This window comes from Chrysemys picta, chromosome 8 (genome assembly GCF_011386835.1).
Source record: "Chrysemys picta bellii isolate R12L10 chromosome 8, ASM1138683v2, whole genome shotgun sequence".
NCBI lineage: Eukaryota > Metazoa > Chordata > Testudines > Emydidae > Chrysemys > Chrysemys picta.
The window spans coordinates 71028014-71048606 of NC_088798.1; the positions used below are offsets into that span (position 1 = coordinate 71028014).

The 20593-nt window shown below is 46.9% G+C and overlaps 1 protein-coding gene across 12 annotated transcripts in view; it reads right to left on the bottom strand.

The window, feature by feature from the left end:
• PCDH1 (protocadherin 1) overlaps window positions 1-20593 on the bottom strand; it is a 152939-nt gene that overhangs the window by 50590 nt on the left and 81756 nt on the right. Inside the window, exon 5 of one of the 12 annotated variants that reach the window (XR_010589839.1) lies at window positions 18620-19895. The exons of the other annotated variants lie outside the window; for them this stretch is intronic. The gene's annotated coding sequence lies outside the window, so the exon portion shown is untranslated. The remainder of the gene's footprint in view (window positions 1-18619; window positions 19896-20593) is intronic. 12 annotated transcript variants of the gene reach the window in all.

Below are 20593 nucleotides of genomic sequence, written 5' to 3' on the forward strand. Positions count from 1 at the left end.
CAGACTAACACGGCTACCCCCTGATACTTGACAGCATTGGTATGGTTTGCCTGGGGGTTCTTCTCCCTACTCAGAAGTTCAGTACAAGGATGGGAAGGTAACAGTTTCCTAAACTTAACTCATGCCATAATACAGTGTGTAAATCGAACCCAATGTTGGGTCTGTATTCAAACCCCCACGTACATAGGCCAAGGAGTCCCGTTGGTGGGAGTACCTATCCCCCTTAACCGAACCCTCCAGGCCGGGTTGTGGACAGACACTACGTTTAACTTGAATGTTACAACCCAAACATGGTCTATTGACATGGTGGCTCAGGGTAGCTATGCCTTATGTGTATGGGAGCTGGCTGGTGCATGACCTCAGTCTTCTTGATGTTAATGGTGAGACTGAAGTTGTTGCATGCTGTTGAAAACTTGTTCATACTGGCTTGCATTTCTGGCTCTGTACTAGCATTCAGAGCACAATCATCAGCGAAGAGAAAGTCTCGAAGTACAGTTTCCTTCACCTTGGTGATGGCACGCAGTTGCCTCAGATTGAATAGTTTCCCGTCAGTTCTATACTTCAGGCCTACTCCTTCAGTGCAGTGTTGAAAGGCATCAGTCAGAGTGGCAGAGAATATCATGCTGAACAAAGTGGGTGCTAAAACACACCCTTGCTTGACGCCGTTGGTGACTGGGAAGGCCTCAGATGTTTCACTGTCATCCAGGACACGAGCCATCATACCATGATGAAATTGATGTACCATTCGTATAAATCTGTCTGGACAGCCAAATTTTGACATGATCCTCCACAGGCCCTGGCGACTGACAGAGTCAAATGCTTTCGTGAGGTCCACAAAAGTTGTGTAGAGTTCACGATTCTGCTCTTGACATTTCTCCTGTAGCTGACGCACAGCGAAGATCATGTCAATAGTCCCACGTCCCTTACAGAAGCCACACTGTGATTCTGGCAGTAAGCCCAGTAAGGGTGTATGGGGTTATCAGGGAGGGGTAGTACCTCTGATGGGGGAGCAGTCATACTCCTAGGAGTAGCTCATCCTTTTGGTCTCCACTTGACACCCAGCTCTCACCTGTGGCTCCAAGTAGCTGTCAGCATGCGACAGCGGCCACACCCCGGAGACCGTCTCGACTGGCGGGCTAAACCAGGTGAGGGTAGCCGATGAGTATGAGACTCTCGGTGAGTTAGGGCCTGTCTACCCATTGCATGCGAAGGCTGGATCCGGCTGACTGAGGCAACCTGGTTCAACCGGGTTCAATGGTCAGGAAGGCGGTGACAGCAAGCATTGTGGAACACTTAAGAGCACGACAAGACACGTAGGCATCCTGGTCCATCCACTGCGCCCTGCCCTATCTCGAGCCGTCTCGACTTCTGTCCTGCCACTGGATACAGATAGGAACTGGGAAGAGAGAGTGAGGCTGACGCGCGCAACTCTCCCTCACTTTAATCCAATTCACGCGCAAGTCTCGACATCATATCATATCATATTACATCATATCAAGTCCTGTGGCGATGGGCGAGCGACGAAGCAGCAGGTGTGGATACACTGAGAGCTGTAGCCACAGACCTGCACATAGGCGGCTCAGGCATAATGGTCGTTCCTCACTGACTGAAGCAGCAGTGGAGCTCGGCATCTTCTTGAGTGACTGAGCAGCCCTATTCAGGATTGCACTGCTCACCTCCGTAGAATGAGGAGGGGGCTAGAAAAGGTGCCCTAAACATTGCCTGCTTCACCTTACCCTGGCCAGCATACCGCGGCTGGCGGGGATCCCACAAAAGCGGTCGAACAAAAACAAAAACAAAACTTAGAGTGACACTGATCACTATTGGGACATGGAATGTGCGCACGTTACTGGACAACATCACGGCAGACAGACCGGAGAGAAGAACAGCACTTGTTGCTAGAGAGCTCGCACGCTACAACATTGACATCGCAGCCCTTAGCGAAACTCGCCTTGCTAATGAAGGACAGCTGTCCGAGTCAGGTGGTGGCTATACATTCTTCTGGAGTGGCCGCAGCAGTGATGAGCATCGCGAATCTGGAGTTGGCTTCGCCATCAAGAATCATCTTGTTCAGAAACTTGCCAGTTCCCCCAAGGGTATGAATGACCGGCTCATGACAATGCAGCTTCCACTTCAAAAAGGAAAACAAGCTACTTTGATCAGCACATATGCTCCTACAATGACCAACCCAGAGGATGTGAATGATAAATTCTACGAAGAACTAGATACTCTGCTATCATCAGTGCACCGCACAGACAAGCTGATTCTGCTTGGCGATTTTAACGCAAGAGTTGGATGCGATGCTGCAGCCTGGGAAGGAGTCATCGGGAAAAATGGAGTGGGAAAGTGTAACAGCAATGGCCTGTTACTGCTGAAAACTTGTGCAGCACATGACCTTCTGATCAGCAATACGGTCTTCCGCCTTCCTAACCGCAACAGGATTTCGTGGATGCATCCCAGTTCCAAGCACTGGAATTTGATCGATTATGTCATCATCAGGAGAAGGGACAGACAAGACGTCAGGGTTACAAAAGCTATGTGTGGCGCTGACTGTTGGACGGATCATAGGCTCAGAGTATCCAAAATGAAGCTCTATATCATGCTGAAGAGACAACCACAAGGCTGTAAGGCTCTCAAAAGGATCAACGTGTCGAAGCTGAAGAACAGATGCATCACTGAAAATCTAGCGGAAGACCTATAGAATGAGTTTGCTGATCTTCGTATTGAGGATGACGCTGAGAAAGACTAGTAGCGATTCCGCAACACTGTCCATACAGCTGCATCGAAGGTATTGGGGCCTTCCACATGCAGGCGGAAAGACTGGTTTGACGAAAATGATGCAAAAATCCAGGCCTTACTTGCTGAGAAGCACCGCCTGTATCGTGCATATCAAAACGATCCATCCTCAGCGCCAAAGAAGACCACCTTTATCAATGCTCGCAGAACAGTACAGAACTGACTGTGCAAAATGCGGGACTTGTGGCTGAGTCCCAAAGCAGATGAAATACAGGCATTTGCGTACAGGAACGACTATAAGCAGTTTTATGAAGCCCTCAACACACTCTATGGTCCACAGTCTTCTGGGAGCTTTCCCCTCCTGAACTCTGATGGTACTGTGCTCCTTACAGAGAAGACACAGATTCTCCAGAGATGGGCTGAACACTTTGAAGCAATTCTCAATCGCCCCTCAGTCATCAATGATGAGGCCATTGACAAGATGCCCCAGGTTGCAGTCAATGACTCCATGGATGCTTCACCAGAAGAGGACGAAGTGAAGAAAGCTATCAACCAGCTGTCAAGTGGCAAAGCCCCAGGGTCAGATGCTATACCAGCAGAGGTGTACAAAGTCGGTGGACCCGTGCTGCTACGGAAACTCACTGACCTGTTTCTGTCCTTCTGGAAGCAGGGAACCATTCCACAAGAATTTAGAGACGCATCCATCTTGCACCTCTATAAGAGGAAGGGCAATCGCCAGGTATGCGACAATCACCGTGGAATCTCGCTGCTTTCTACAGCGGGGAAAGTTCTTGCACGGGTTCTGTTGAACCGATTGATCACTCACCTGGAGAAGGGCTTACTGCCAGAATCACAGTGTGGCTTCCGTAAGGGACGTGGGACTATTGACATGATCTTCGCTGTGCGTCAGCTACAGGAGAAATGTCAGGAGCAGAATCGCGAACTCTACACAACTTTTGTGGACCTCACGAAAGCATTTGACTCTGTTAGTCGCCAGGGCCTGTGGAGGATCATGTCAAAATTTGGCTGTCCAGACAGATTTATACGAATGGTACGTCAATTTCATCACAGTATGATGGTTCATGTCTTGGATGACTGTGAAACATCTGAGGCCTTCCCAGTCACCAACGGTGTCAAGCAAGGGTGTGTTTTAGCACCCACTTTGTTCAGCATGATATTATCTGCCACTCTGACTGATGCCTTTCAACACTGCACTGAAGGAGTAGGCCTGAAGTATAGAACTGACGGGAAACTATTCAATCTGAGGCGACTGCGTGCCATCACCAAGGTGAAGGAAACTGTACTTCGAGACTTTCTCTTTGCCGATGATTGTGCTCTGAATGCTAGTACAGAGCCAGAAATGCAAGCCAGTATGGACAAGTTTTCAACTGCATGCAACAACTTCGGTCTCACCATTAACATCAAGAAGACTGAGGTCATGCACCAGCCAGCTCCCCACGTGCCGTACTCAGAACCGTCCATCACTGTAAATGGACAGAGACTTCAGACAGTGGACCACTTCACGTACCTGGGCAGTACCCTTTCCCGAGCAGTGTCAATAGATGATGAAGTAAACTGCAGAATTGCTAAAGCCAGCTCTGCATTTGGCCGATTGAGCTACCAACGAAGCTGAAGGTCTACCGAGCAGTGGTGCTTCCAACTCTGCTGTACGCCTGCGAGACGTGGACTGTCTATCGGAGTCATACATGAAGGCTCAATCACTTCCACATTTCCTGTCTGCGAAAGCTTCTACAAATCAGATAACAGGACAAAGTGCCCGATACTGATGTCCTTACTAGAGCCAGTCTGCCGTCAGTTCACACATTGCTGATGAGAGCCCAGACCAGGTGGGCCGGATATGTTGTGAGAATGTCAGACGAACGCATTCCTAAACAGCTCTTCTACGGAGAACTAACTCAGGGAAAGTGCTCCCATGGAGGACAAAAGAAGCGGTTCAAGGACATGCTGAAGACCTCTTTGAAGTCCTTCAAGATCAACACCGCTACATGGGAAACCTTTGCACTGAACCGTCCAGTATGGCGCAGCCTCATTCACACAGGCAGTAATACCTCTGAGGCGAGGCGTATTGCTGAGGCTGAAAAAAAGCATGAGCTGCGCAAGTCCAGAGCTGCTCGTACATCATCGACGGTGCCATTACATGTCTGCCCGACGTGTGACAGGACGTTCCATGCCCGAATTGGACTGATCAGTCATCTTCGGACGCACAGAGCCCGGTCATCGAAAGAATGAGTTGTTGAGGTCCTCATCGATAAGGATGGACGAACATCATCATCACGACGTAAGGGTGCAGGGAATGCAGTTTTCGTGGGAAACTTCGAAGGGTGTAGTGATACCACCCAAATCAGCTCCGGTGCGGCAAGCCCCTCCAAGTATTCCAGAACACCGTGGCCGGTCCCTGAGGGATCAGGCTGGTACTGGTTATGCAACCGCACGGCATACAAAGCCCTCCCGGTGGGATGGTGCGGCACATGTACCTTAGGGGCAATAGTACCTGCTGTTACAGTACACTAGACCTTGACCCCAGGAGAAATTCGGAACTTGGCATGGAGAAACCGACAAAGTGTTCCTTTAAACCCCCTCTCTGAACGACCTACAGGATTTGACTCCTTTGTACGTTGGTTCTTGCCGTGGGTGGGGGTGAGCGAATTGAAAAAGGTCATAGTCAATATTTCGGCAGCCTTAGAATCAATGGCAAATGCTACTGCAGATGCCTTATCAGCCCTTCAGATTGAGGTGACTCAGTTATCCCAAACTACGTTACAAAAACGTTTAGCCTTGGATTATGTCCTTGCCAACCAGGTTTGTGCCTGGTTAACTCAAGCTGTTGTGTATTTGTAAACCAACATCGTCGGGTGGAAGCTGATATTCACGTCCTCATGCAACAGGCCTCCCTGCTTCATCGTGTCAGCCCTGATGATACCAGCACCGGTTTTCAAGAAGCTTGGAACTGGTTCACTTCCTGGCTACCGGACTTGGGGGCTTGGGGCCGACGTATTGTGTATTTAATCCTTCTGGCGGTTGTTGTTTTTGTATTATTTTTTGTATGTCTGCAGTGCTATAGTATGTGCTGCCGACAGCTTTTAGCTTTGCATCATGGTTATTCTGCCCCAATATAGCTTACTGATGTACAAATAAAAAGGGGGGACTGTTAAGGAAAATTAGCTTAAGCAACTGCTTCTTATGGTTTGAGGCCATTATCAGTTAAAAGTAGATACACCATGTACCAGGAGCCAGGGAGGGGGAAGAAGGGAGACATCTGGAAACAAAGAGATAAGGGATGCCAAGGATTGCCTTCTGTTGTAAGTTGCAGACCTGAGGCCCTCCTGAGGGGAGAAATTCCTAGCTCATTGCTACACTGGTCAGCACGGGGAGAGTGTCCAGCAGGGATAGGTGGTAGATAAGAAATATGTTTGTACATTGGCTAAAACTTACGGTGCACGAGGCTTGCATGCCTTTCGTTTTGTATATAGCTTGGCTGTGAACAATGTATGGGGTCCCTCCTAACTAGTAGGAGAGTACCACACCCGGGCATAATAAACTTTGGCTTGGCTGTGTAATACTTTGCAGTGGTAAGTTTGTTTTACGTGCCTCAGCCTAGAACAAACTGTACGTGTCTTAAAGGTATAATTCGTCACAGTTTGGCGACTCAGATGGGACCCTAGGCTCGCCTCGATAGTGAGGCCACACTCCTCCTCCCAGACGGCTCTAGCCGGCACAGGGTGAGTTCACCCTCGAGCACTCAAAGGAGCGGGAGCGTGGGCCGTCGCTTAGGCGGTAAGGTGGCACATTTGGTACGCTTTTGGTAGCCCTATATTGAGTTCTGGGCAGAGTTTCAGTAAGGGGACCCCTTTGGAGGAGATTCTCGAGAATTGGAAAAATATTTCTGGCACCCATGGGTTAGGTAGGAAAAGAGCTCTAATTTTGTGCAAGGTTGAGTGGCCAGCGCTGACTATTCAGACGCCCTTTGAATGGCCACCCAACGGCACTTTTAAACCAGAACAATTGACTTGCCTTAGGCAACAGCTGGAGGACAAACATCCAGCTCAAATGGATTATTGGTACGTTTGGGACAATTGGGCCTACGCCCGCGCATAAGGACTTCCTTTGACTTCTAGCTTTTCCTATCTGTCAAAACCTCCTCCTCCTGTTCCTTTGTCTTCAGCTCCTTCCTATGAACCTGATCCCTCTTGCCCCCAAGAGCCTCCTCCCTTTCCCCTTTGTATCGTGCCATGCCTGCTCTCCAGGCACCCCTTATGGAGACTCCGGCAGGGGTGAATACCCACAACGAGATCCGAACTCAAATAGTTTACAGTCCATTCGGACTTACAGTGCACGAGGCTTGCATGCCTTTCGTTTTATATATAGCTTGGCTGTGAACAATGTATGGGGTCCCTCCTAACTAGTAGGACGGTACCACGCCCGGGCGTAATAAAATTTGGCTTGGCTGTGTAATACTCTGCAGTGGTAAGTTTGTTTTCCGTGCCTTGGCCTAGAACGAACTGTACATGTCTTAAAGGTATAATTCGTAACATTATACCCCTCTCTGGTCATTTGTCCAATCTTCCACTTCTTGTAAGCTTCTTTTTTCCGTTTAAGATCAGCAAGGATTTCACTGTTAAGCCAAGCTGGTCGCCTGCCATATTTACTATTCTTTCTGCACATCGGGATGGTTTGTTCCTGCAACCTCAATAAGGATTCTTTAAAATACAGCCAGCTCTCTTGGACTCCTTTCCCCCTCTTGTTATTCTCCCCAGGGGATCCTGCCCATCAGTTCCCTGAGGGAGTCAAAGTCTGCTTTTCTGAAGTCCAGGGTCCATATTCTGCTGCTCTCCTTTCTTTCTTGTGTCAGGATTCTGAACTCGACCATCTCATGGTCACTGCCTCCCAGGTTCCCATCCACTTTTGCTTCCCGTACTAATTCTTCCTTGTTTGTGAGCAGCAGGTCAAGAAGATCTCTGCCCCTAGTTGGTTCCTCCAGCACTTGCGCCAGGAAATTGTCCCCTACACTTTCCAAAAACTTTCTGGATTGTCTGTGCACCACTGTATTGCTCTCCCAACAGATATCAGGGTGATTGAAGTCTCCCATGAGAACCAGGGCCTGTGAGCTAGTAAGTTCTGCTAGTTGCTGGAAGAAAGCTTTGTCCACCTCATCCCCCTGGTCTGGTGGTCTATAGCAAACTCCCACCACGACATCGCCCTTGTTGCTCATACTTCTAAACTTAATCCAGAGACTGTCAGGTTTTTCTGCAGTTTCATACTCAGCTCTCAGCAGTCATACTGCTCTCTTACATACAATGCAACTCCTCCACCAGTTTATATCCATCCATGACAGTAGTCCAGTTCTCCATACTTTGGTCAGTATGGGACTGCGATGAGGTAATGCTCACCTGACTCTGAAGGAGGGTGGTGGGGGGCAAAGCCAAGAGGGAAGAAAGAACATGATAAAGGGAAAGACGTTTGCCATGCTCTCTCTCTCTCTTTCACCTACATCTACAGACACCACACCAAACGACTGAAGCACTGATCAAAGGGGAGAGCCTGGCTGAAGAGCAACCAGCCAGCCTGTGGTGAGAAGCATCTAAGTTTGTAAGACGTTGGAAGTGTTAAGATCAGATTAGAATGTGTTTTGCTTTTATTTTGTTTGACAAAATCTGACTTGTTACGTTCTGACTTATAATCACTTAAAATCTATCTTTATAGTTAATACATTTGTTTGTTTATTTTACCTGAAGCAGTGTGTTTGGTTTGAAGCATGTCAGAGGCTCCCCTTGGGATAACAAGCCTGATACATATCAATTTCTTTGTTAAATTTATGATTGGGTATAACTGGACACTGCAAGACGGAGGTTTCTAGGGTTGTGTCTGGGACTGGATATATTGGCTTGTGTCATTCGGCTGCACAGTCCAAGGAGCAGCTTACATGCCAGAGGCTGTGCGTGAACAGCCCAGGAGGGGGGGTTCTCACAGCAGAGCAGGGTAAGGCTGGCTCCCAGAGTCAAGGATTGGAGTGACCTAGCAGATCACTGGTCCGGATGGGGAACGTCACAATTGCCACATGAAAGTAGGCATCTCTTAAATTGTAGGCAGTCCCCAGGATCTAGGGAGGGAATAATAGAAGCCAGGGTGATTGTGTGGAACTTTATCTTTTTGAGCTAACATAGGTCCAAAATAGGTCTGAGACTGCCCTTTGGCTTGGGGATTAGGAAATAATAGGAGTAGAAACCCTTTCCTCTGAGATTCTGCAGAACCTACTCTACAGCTGAAGGAGAGACTAAACCTCCTGAATTAAAAGTTTGCCATGACAGTAGTATGGCAGGAAGGGGCCGGGAGAGTGTGGTAGAACTAAACTGGAGGGTATATCCCACTTCTATGTGGCTTAACACGCAACAGTCTGTAGTAATGAGGGACCAAGCACTGTGAAAGTGGGAAAGGCAGTTTGCAAACAAACAAAAAATGGGGTCTAGCATCCTGGGAACTGGTACGGCCTCCAAACTGTAACCTTGGGAGCTTAATACAAGCCTGGAGTGGGATGAAGGGGTCTGCCAGAGTGCCTTAACGGGATCCATATTTGCCTCATTGAGAGGCAAGGTCACTCTGGAAGGAACTGCTGAGGCCAAAATATCTATCAGGAGGTGCAAGGATTCTTTCACTTCCTCCACCTGGATGCCCAGGTTTAAGTCCACCCTCTTTAACAGGGGTTCTCAAACCCCCTCAGGGGGTCACGAGGTTATTACATGGGGGGTCGCAAGCCGTCACCCTCCACCCCAAGCCCTGCTTTGCCTCCAGCATTTATAATGGTGTTAAATATATAAAAAAATGTTTTTAATGCATAAGGGGGGGTCACACTCAGAGGCTTGCTGTGGGAAAGGGGTCACCAGCACAAAAATCTGAGAACCCCTGCTCTTTAACAATTCTTGATGGGCCTTATAGTCATCTGGGGGAGGTGAAATGCCCCCTGATGAGACTGCGTCATCAGGAGAAGATGAAGAGGAGGTCAGCACAGGCTCAGGCTGCTCTTCTTCCATCACTTGTCCAGTGGGGACCTCCTCATCCAGCTCTTGTCATCTGATACTGGGCTCAGGAACACGTTCAAGAACAGAAGGTGCCTGGTGGGCAGATACTGCACACCTCTCCAATGTGACTGAATAGGAATGCCTAAAGTATAATCTAGAAAATGGGGGGAAATCCCCCAGATTCCAAAAAGGCAACTGGACAAGTGTAGGCCTCAAGCGACCTCCTGGCCACCCACTTGATGGTACTCCTGCAGAAGAATCCCTTGCAGGGTAGTAGTGCTTCGATGGGGACTAGAGAGAGTGGCTCCAAGGTTGGGAAGTGTAGGACCCAACCTCTGATTCATAGGAGGATGGCTCTCCTTCCGGTAGCCATGGAGGTGCTGCTGCCGATGGTGCCAGTGACAGAGGCCAAGTCGCACGTTGCAGCATAGCAAGCATTGTGGGCTTCCCCCCTCAGTGGTACCAAAGGACAAGCTATCTGAGGCAAATGGAGCTGGCATGGTACCGGGCACTACAGCGATGTTGTTGGAGCCCCTGTGTCCGGTTATACCAAGAGTGTTGACTCCTGTACTGTTGGTGATACCAGCACTGAAAGTGAAAAGAGATCGTTGGTACTGACCATGCTTTAAGCATTTGAAGCTGCCAGAAATTTCTTGTGCCGTTCCACAGATGTGGAAGGTGCTCCCTCAGGGTCTGGACTTGACAGTACCTGCCTCAATGCCAGAGTCATTGCTGCTGGTTTCTGCGGTGCTGCAGAAGAGGGAGTGCTTGACTTCATCTGCATTCTCCTCTTAACCCCATGCCTAGCAGACTTCGATGCCAGATATCTACTTTTGGTGGGCTGCTTGGAGGTCTTATGACTCTTCCCAGGCAATCCGGAGGGTGAGCCATATTGGAACTCAGACAAAGTAGGAGGCACACTCCTAACCGATGCAACATACTGACCGAACTGGCTCTGACAGAGGTCTCAAGCCTGTCTCAAAAAGTAAAAAATTTAGCCTGACTTCACGGCCCTATTTTATGAAAGGGTTAAAGTTACTGCAGAGCTGGCACCATATAAAGGGGTCAAATTAAATGTATACCCCCAAATTAAAAATCACAGTAAGAGAACCAAAAAAGTGCTACCATGGCTAAACAACAAAGTTAAAGAAGTGGTTAGAGGCAAAAAGGCATCCTGTAAAATTTGGAAGTTAAATCTTACTGAGGAAAATAGAAAGGAGCATAGTCTGGCAAGTCAAGTGTAAAAGTATAATTAGGCAGGCCAAAAAAGAATTTGAAGAGCAATTAGCCAAAGACTTAAAAATTAACAGCAAAATATATTTTAAGGACATCAGAAGCAGGAAGCCTGACAAACCATCAGCGGGGCCAGTGGACGATTGAGCTGCTAAAGGAGCTCTCAAGGAAGATAAGGCCCTTGCAGAGAAACTAAAAGAATTCCTTGCATCGGTCTTCACTGCAGAGGATGTGAGGGAGGTTCCCACACTTGAGCCATTCCTTACGCTCCTACTACTTCTATTAGTCTTAAACGTGCCACAGGACCCTCTGTTGCTTTTTACAGATTCAGACTAACATGGCTACCCCTCTGATACAAGACAGAAAATATCATATTGCCTCTATATAAATCCATGGTACACCCACATCTTGAATACTGCATGCAGATCTGGTCGCCCCATCTCAAAAAAGATATATTGGAATTGGAAAAGATACAGAAAAGGGAAACAAAAATAATTAGGGGTATGGAACAGCTTCCATATGAGGAGAGATGAATAAGACTGGACTTTTCAGCTTGGAAAAGAGACGACTAAGGGGGGATATGATAGAGGTCTATAAAATCATGACTGGTGTGGAGAAAATAAATAAGGAAGTGTTATTTATTCCTTCTCACACAATAGGAAGTATTTCTTCATACAATGCACAGTCAACCTGTGGAACTCTTTGATAGAAGATGTTGTGAAGGTCAAGACCATAACAGGGTTAAAAAAAAGCCTAGATACGTTCATGGAGGATATGTCCATCAATGGCTATTGGACAGGATGGGCACGGATGGTGTCCCTAGCCTCTGTTTGCCAGAAGCAGGGAATGGGTGACAGGGGATGGATCACTTGATTATTGCCTGTTCTGTTCATTCCCTCTGAAGCACCTGGCATTGACCACTATTGGAAGACAGGATACTGGGCTAGATAGACCTTTGGTCTGACTCAGCATGGCTGTTCTTATGTAGGTGACAAATCTGAGGAACTGTCCCAGACTGAGGTGTCAGTAGAGGAGGTTTTGGAATAAATTGGTAAATTAAATAGTAATAAATCACGAGGACCAGATAGTATTCACCCAACTGAAGGAACTGAAATATGAAATTGCAGAACTACTAACTGTGGTATGTAACCTATCATTTTAATCAGCTTCTGTACCAGAAGACTGGAGGCAGGGGCGCTGGCATAGAGGGGGCCAAGGGGGCATGGCCCTCCCACTTTTTGAATATAGACAGGCTCATCTACCTTTTGCCACGGGCAAAGAGGAGGGACAGGGGCGAGACCATGGAGTGGGTGGGGCCTCGGGGTCCCCACGCTTTTAGGCAGAATCAGTCACCCCGGGAGGATAGCTAATGTGATGCCAATTTTTAAAAAGGCTCCAGAGGCAATTAAAGGCCTAACTTCAGTAGCAGGCTAATTGGTTGAAACTATAGTAAAGAACAGAATTATCAGACACATATATAAAAACAATTTGTTGGGAAAGAGTCAACATGGTTTTTGAATAGGGAAATCATGCCTTACCGATCTGTTAGAATTCTTTGAGGGGGGTCAACAAACATACGGACAAGCATGATCTAATAGATACAGTGTAGCTGGACTTTCAGAGAGCCTTTGACAAGGTCCCTTTCCAAAGGCTCATAAGCAAAGTAAGCTGTCATGGGATAAGAGGGAAGGTCCTCTCATGGATCAGTAACTGGTTAAAAGATAGAAAACACAGGGTAGGAATAAATGGTCAGTTTTCAGAATGAAGCGAGGTAAATAGTGGTGTCTGAACTGAGACTATTGCTTTTCAATATGTTCATAAAAGCAGTAAACAGTGAGGTGGCAAAATTTGCAGATGATACAAAATTACTCAAGATAGTTAAGCAAAGTAGTTCAAAGCTTTTATACTGCTTGGACTCTCAGGGGCAAGGACTGATAAGCACAGGCAAATGATCCCTGTGCTTGGATTAGATTAGCTGTAAGGGACATATAGAGCTTGCTTATTATAATAGCTTCTATTACTTTTTGAAACTTAAGTCTGGAACTCATTTGTGTGTATATATGTTTACGTGCTTTAACCTTGTAAATAACTCTCTTATTTCCTTTGGCAACTAGTTAATAAATATTTAGACAGTTTATTATAGGATTAGCTACAAGATTTATCTTGGTTTGAGATCTAAAGATGCAATTAACCTGGGGTATCACAAAGGTAAGCTTACCTGGGTAGCAAGATAGACCGGAGTACCAGATTGGACTGTCTGTGACTTCATGTTAAGGCTGTTAAAGTGCTTGAGGCATTCACAGTTGATAACTGGTTGGTGAACTCTTAAGGGCATGTCTACACTACAAGTTTAAATTGACCTCTGTTAGGTTGACTGATAGCTGCAGTGGTTCACATCCACATCCTTCTGTTGGTGATGTGCATTCCCACCAGGAGCACTTCTACTGACTTACAAGGGACAGTGTTGGGGGGGCTAAGAGCCTGGGCTCTCAGCTCCTTGCAGCTCCCCACCCCCCACCAGGAGCACGACGGGAGAGGAGCAGCATCCAATGCTCCCTCTTTGGGCAGGCCCAGTAATTCCATATCAACAACATGTAGCCACATACCACCCCAAGCAGGACTGCTAACACCCACAAACCACAACACATAGCCACATGCTGCCGTGGGCGGGGTTACTAATACCCATGCACTATGACACACAGCCACGCACCACCTTACCAGGGCCACTAATACCCACCTGACCTGATGCACCGACAGGCACCACTCACACAGGCCAGTTAACTCATGTTGACTGCCACACCCCACCCCACACAGGCCCGCTAGGAGCCATTCACCGTGATATGAATCCTCCTGCCATTCTAAGGTGATGAGAGTTATTCTGAAGTTGCACTTTACCTAGGAGTGGATATAAGGAAATGAATGTATAGAAGTGGGCTTTACACACTTGGGGATCCCTTTTAGGTGGTGGGAATAGAACAATTCTACCAATTGTGTTCTTGTGAGTTAAAAGTATGGTTGTGACAATCTCAGAATCTATCTGTGTGAACTCATGGATTCCAGTTTGATTTTATAAACTCTCAGTATGTTTATATGCTTATGTTTGACTTTTACTGTATCCTTGCATCATTCCTCTTGTGTGAAGGGGAGGGAAACTTGCATCTGGGATCTGCCCCTGAATGAGACAGTTGGTAAGGACCATCAACAGTTGAATAACTTTGCTGTAGCAGAACAATAAGCTGCCTAACACCCAGAGGAACCCATTTTTCCAAGCAGGTTGGTAACCAAGCAATGGATCAGGGCCATTTGGTCATCTGACAAAGGGGACTACAACTTCCTTAATAAATAAATAAATAAATAAATAAATAAAAGCCTCCATCCATCAAGAGAAAGGGGAGAAGACCAGGACCAGAAGCTGACAAGGCTCAGCAAGAGGAGAAAAAGAAGAGGAAGAACCCTGAACCACCTGAAAACACACAGACCAAATCCCAAAGGCCTTTTGGAGTGAAGAAACTAAGACAGGGATTTGGGTACAGGATATTTGTATATTTCTTGGGCTATCTAAGAGTTGTGTGCGTATGTATTTAGAAATTCCTTTGCAGTGTTTCTGTGTTACTTGCTTACACTTCATGTAGTCCCCAAAGAGGGAAGCAGTACGCTGGAAGACTGGCAGCTTCAGTTGTCCTCTGAGAGCATGCACTAGCTCTTGGGAAATCTAAGGAGAGCCAGCACTAGTTTCAGGCCCTAGGCAATTGGTGTATGGGGTCGGCACCTGGAATATGTTCCTGGAGGCCCATAGCCAGATTGACAGTGCCTACACTCTGCCCAACCCCAGAAATAGAGCTGGGAAAATAGTGGATTTTTAAATTCACAGGCAATTCTACAAAATTAAAAGAAAAAAAAGGTTTATTTTGGATCAAACTGAAAACAAACATTTTCAAAATTTTCAGTAAATCAAAACATTTTGAGTAAGATTGAAATTAAACATTTCAATTGCCTCAGTTTTGTAAGGATGCAGGGACTAAAACCTAGATTTGCAGAGCCTGGGGTGGCTGATATTCCCACCATACCAGCAGAAGGCCCTGCAGAGGCACAGCCAGGAAGCGCTGTGGAGAATAGGCATCGCAGGAAGTACCACCCACGAGATCCAGAGTGACAGTTCCCTGCAGTCCTCTGATTGGCCAAGTGCCCCTACTTAATCCTAGGTGTTGGCTCAGGAAGTTGTCTAAGCAACCACATAGACCTTGGCCTGCTACAATGCTGGACTTTGCCTTGTCTCCTGAGCTCTGGTCTCTGACTCCAGGCTGACTCTGATGACCCTGATTCCTGCCTCTTGATTCTAACCTGGTACTAAAAAAAGAAGAACAGGAGTACTTGTGGCACCTTAGAGACTAACAAATTTATTAGAGCATAAATAATAAATTTGTTAGTCTCTAAGGTGCCACAAGTACTCCTGTTCTTCTTTTTGCGGATACAGACTAACACGGCTGCTACTCTGTAACCTGGTACTACCTCTCATCTCTGGTCTCTGGCCCCATCCTGACTCTGACCCTGACTCTTGTTTATGAAACCTGGCCTTGTGATTCCTATAACTCTGGCCCGGCAACTCCCATCCCTGGTGGGCAGATCTCAGTCCAGCTGTGCCTGCTAGGCAAGACTGCCTATGCCTCACGTCTCTTACAAGCACAAAATTTTTCATTTCTATTTTGGGCACTTTAACAAAAGCAAAGAAGGTTGATTAACAAAATGGCCACACAACAAGGAAGAAGTTTTTCACATCTGTGTCCCATGTGAATACCCTAACCACTAGGCTAAGTCATTCTCATACTGGTGCCCTGGTCCATTGAGTATTTGTGACTCTAAGAACCCCTCAATGCCACCTGGCAAGGGTTCACTGTTCTGTAACAGCAGCTCCATCCGAACGGACGAACTCACTATACATAGCACACTGCTTTCGTAGTATTTATCTATAAAGAATGTCATGTGAGATCTAAAATGAAAGCCAGGATCATACTGGTTATTAATACTATTGTGATGTCTATGTACTGACACTATGTGTATATACTGGAAAATATGTTTTAAAGTCTGAATCAAAGCAGGGTTGACAAACAGGTTTCTGCCAGACAAAGGATGTATATTTTCCTGTCTGCCTCAGTCACATATAAATTAAGCATTGTAGGCCAACCCAATGGAAGCTCTGTGTGCATATAAAGTCTACATGAGGATGTGAAGTCAACATGAAGTCAGCATACCAGGAAATAGGTCTTCGGGGAGAGGGGGGTCACCCTTATTCTGGGGGCAAATAGTGAATTTTGGGGTGGGGGGTATAAGAAGAAGGCACACTGAGGAAGCAAAAAGGAAAGTGTTTTTTGCATTCATGAACGGGGGATCCCAGCCAGGTTGGTTGGAGATGCTGGGAGATTGCTTTAGGTGAGACAAACTACTTCAGAAAAGGGTTTAGCTAGTTAAAGGTAAGTTTAGGCTCTATGAATCTTTGTTTTATGTGTAACCATTTTTGTTTCCATTATGCTTATGCACTATGTCTTAAATCTTAGCTTTTGATAATAACCTTATGATTGTTTTCATTATAAATATATCTCAGTGCATTGTAATATTCAAACTGTGTGTACACTGTTCTTTTGAGGACAGCAAACCTGGTAATTTCTATGAGTATCCAGTGGTTAAGGGCTGGCACTGCAGGGAATGCTCTCAGGACTCGGGGGTCAGTGTGTGCCTGTCACTAACCTGTACAGAGACAGCAAGGTCTGCGGAGGCCTGGAAGACAGTGCTTGTGTTGTCAGAGGCTGTTGGTTTCAGGGAGCTGAGCTACAGCAGGCACAGATAAGTCTGTTTCATGCTAAGGGCAAGTAGTGGTGAGATCCCTCACAACCCTGGTTACCCCTGGGGAGCAACACACTATTCATTGTCCTGTATGACTGACTTTACAACCTAGTGGAGGTGTAGTCAATTATTTTTTTGTCAAAGGCCAATTTCTTGATCATGGTATAGTCAAAGTCAAGATTACAGAGAAAATAATAAAACAACAATAATTATAATAAGTAAATAAAAAGATTTTTGGGTCCATTCAAAAGCATCTGGCAGTCTGGATTTGGCCCGCGGTCTGCCTATTGAATACCCCTGGTTTACAACACACATTGTAGTAAGAAGAGGACCTGAAACATAAGCCCTTGTATGAGGCCTGAGCTACAGCAGCAGTCAAAGCTTTGGTGATATAAAGCAAAATCAGATTGTGAGCTACAGGCAGGCCCTGCTCACAGAATCTGGCAAGAACAGGGCTGATATTGCAAAAACACACATTCCTACAAGGCACTAGCCACAGAGCACTCACGCAAACACATTCCAGAAGGGTGGTACTAGAACACCTCAATGCCTACACATTCCCTAAAGATAATAGGAACATGCTGACCCCTCCTAAAGATAAGGTCAGGATGACAGTGGATCAGGAAGGTCATGGATAAAGATGTTCTGATCGAATCAACATGTAAAAGGTAATGGGTGGTAACAACCCACATCAGGGGGCAGTAACTAATCACATCAGAGGGGCAACATGTAGCATGTTTGTATTGATGTACAAAATGAAACCTCGAAGGGAGTGTTTCTGTCTGGCCTAGGAAAGTCCTGTCATTCACTGAGCTGGGGCATTAGCCCATTGTCACGGGCATACGTGTTTTGGAGTACCTGTAACCATTGAGCTGGGGCATTAGCACCATACTTCATTGGCAATAAAACTGGCCGGGTGCCTTCGCTACTAAACCAAGTCTTGTGGTTTTAATGGGCAGTTCCATCAGAACATGCTGTATGGGCTACCTGGCCAAAGCCAGTGCAGCATGCAGAAAGAATACATGCATGCAGACCAACACCTGACAACACGGGTGACCCAAGTTCATGTCCCTACTCCAATAATTATTTAAACGAAGTGGAACAGCTTCAACAGCGGAGATAGAAAAATTCCCAGAACTGGATGTCCCATAGCCAAGTGGCTAGGCTACTCTCCTATAATGTGGTAGACCCATGTTCAAATACCTTTTACCCAAATCAGGCAGAAGGGGGAATTGAACCCAGGTCTCCCACATACTATCTGAGTGCCCTAGCCTGTAGCTAAAAGTCACAATAAGTGTGACAGCAGCACCATGTCCTGCTGCTGTTACCATTTTGAGACTCCAGCCTTAGGGGAGGTGCTGAAGAGTAAGGAGTTTCTAGAACCTACACCACCCTCCCAATCTCAGGGACAGGGCCCAGACAAGGGTGTTGTGTCCCACTACGCTGTGTTCCCACCAGGCTGTGGCAGGGCACTGACAGGCAGTGTGGTTAAGATTTGGGCCTAACATATTTGAGACCTGGCCCCAATTCTTAAGTGTACCTGAAGTGACCTTGTATAACCTCTGTATTAATTTGATTGTAAAGAAAGCAGAGTGGTAGCACATCCTTAAATGCCTCAGGGTCAGTACAACTGAGATTGGAACTCAGCCTCCTAGCTCAAGGAACAGCCTCCTAGGCTACAGGTGTTTTTGATAGAAATGTCTCTATTTTTCTCTCTGTACATGCTGTATCAGCTACAAATGGAAATGTCTGCAAATGTTTTCCTATGCAGACAATACCTGTTTAACGCAACCCTTGAGTCTTTCCAGCGCAGGAGCCGCTCATTGGTTCTTTGACTAAAGAGTTCCATCCCCTCAAAGGGCAGATCCTGATGGTGGCTTGCACCTCTTTAGATATTCTGGATGCTAGCATCCAAGAAGCCCATCTCATAGTGACAGCCACAGCCACCGACTTCTCGACTGCATCAGATGCATCCATGGGTGCCTGCAATGCCATTCTCATGAACATTTGGTCTTCTTTTAAGATTTCTTTTCACTCCCTCTTGTGCTCCTGTGGGATTTTTGACAAGAAGGGAGTGACCATCTCCCAGGTGGGGAAGCTGTATTTCACAAATAAGGCCTAGTAGTCTTCCCCCTACCTGAACTGAAGTGAGGCTAAGGAGGACACTTTGCCCTCATACTTGTCTAATTTATTTGGGTCTTTGTCCTTAGGAGTACCTTTTGAAGACCTGGATTTCTCCTGGACTGCAGAAACTACTAAAACTCTGGGCTTGGGGGGGCTTAAACATGTTCAAAGTCCTTTGGGGGCACCCAATATATTTTCTACAACTGTTTAGTGTGGAAGGAAGAGTGGCTGGGGTGTGCCAGAGTCCCTTGGCTGGCTCCAGTATGCCTTCATTGATGGGAAGGGCAATCCTGTCTGGAATAGTTGAATTGAGAATATCCAACAACGTGTGGAACGTCTCTTGTTTGACTGTTGTTTTGATGTTCATGGTCTCTGCATGGTGATACAGAAGATCCTGGAATGCTTTCAAGTCATCGACCGCTGGGGTAGGGACTGGTGTTACTGCCTCATCAGGCAATGAAGATGACTCCTTTGGGTGGAGATGGGGTGGCTGCTGACCTTCTGTTAACTCCATCAGGTCTGGCCAATTAAGTTGTTGAATAGCAGGATTTCCTCCTCTTTTTGGATGCATTAGAGGTCTATCTGCTCTGGAGCAAATGGCATAATGGACCCCAGTAAGGCTAGTATGGCCAACGTGGAACGCAACAGAGGTCTGGCTCAGTTGAGGCTAGTCAGGTCAGCTCAGTGCCAATCCCATCTTGTTTGAGGCAGAGCTTTGGGGAAAGGACTTCTGTACTGTCCTTGGAATCTGTCTCTGAAGGCAGAAGAGAGGCATCTTTGATGCCAGAGAGAAGGAGTAAATTGGCAAGGATGAGTAGCCCTCTTTGGACAGTGGTGCCATGAGGTGAGGTGTCCTTTGCATTAGGTACAGTGCCAATCACTGCTTAGGGGCAGGGAAGGTAGTGGCCTCTGCAGGGATGTATCTCTGGCCTGTAATCATAGAATAGCAGGGTTGAAAGGGACGCAGGAGATCATCCAGTCCAACCCCCTGCTCAAAGCAGGACCAATCCCCAACTAAATCCCCAAATGGCCCCCTCAAGGATTGAACTCACAATCCTGGGTTTAGCAGGATAATGCTCAAACCACTGAGCTATTCCTCCCCAGTTTGGTTGTGGGTGCTGATACTAGTACCATGGTCAGTACCAAGGCTCCTCCACCCTGAACAGTTTCTGCTTTGGCAGAGAACTTGGAGGCTGTCTCCCTAGAGAAGTGATGTTTTACATCCTCCTTGTGGGATGGTCCTACTTGCTGTTTGAAGCAGTTTATGCTCCATGGGGGATTGTCTCTTGGCGCCTCCCTTCTGTGACTGGGGATGTATATATTGACTGTGATGTTTAGGCTGCCAGTGCTGAGATTGCTGATGCCAAGGCTGTCATGCCATGAGTCCTCTGGTTGCTAGTGCCAAGGAAAATGGTGCTGAGGTTGTCGACACCAAAGTTGTTGGTGACAATTTCAAAAGTGCTCTGTTTATTGCCTTTTCTCACCACCCAATCCAGGGGTGTGGAGGAAGTGCTGACTGATGCCAACTCTTTCAGCCTTGCTTTCGTGGTTGTCATTTCCTCTAGGTCTGACGTGACCCACCAGGATTGCTCCAGCATATTGCATCTTGAGCAGCAAGTCCGTGACCT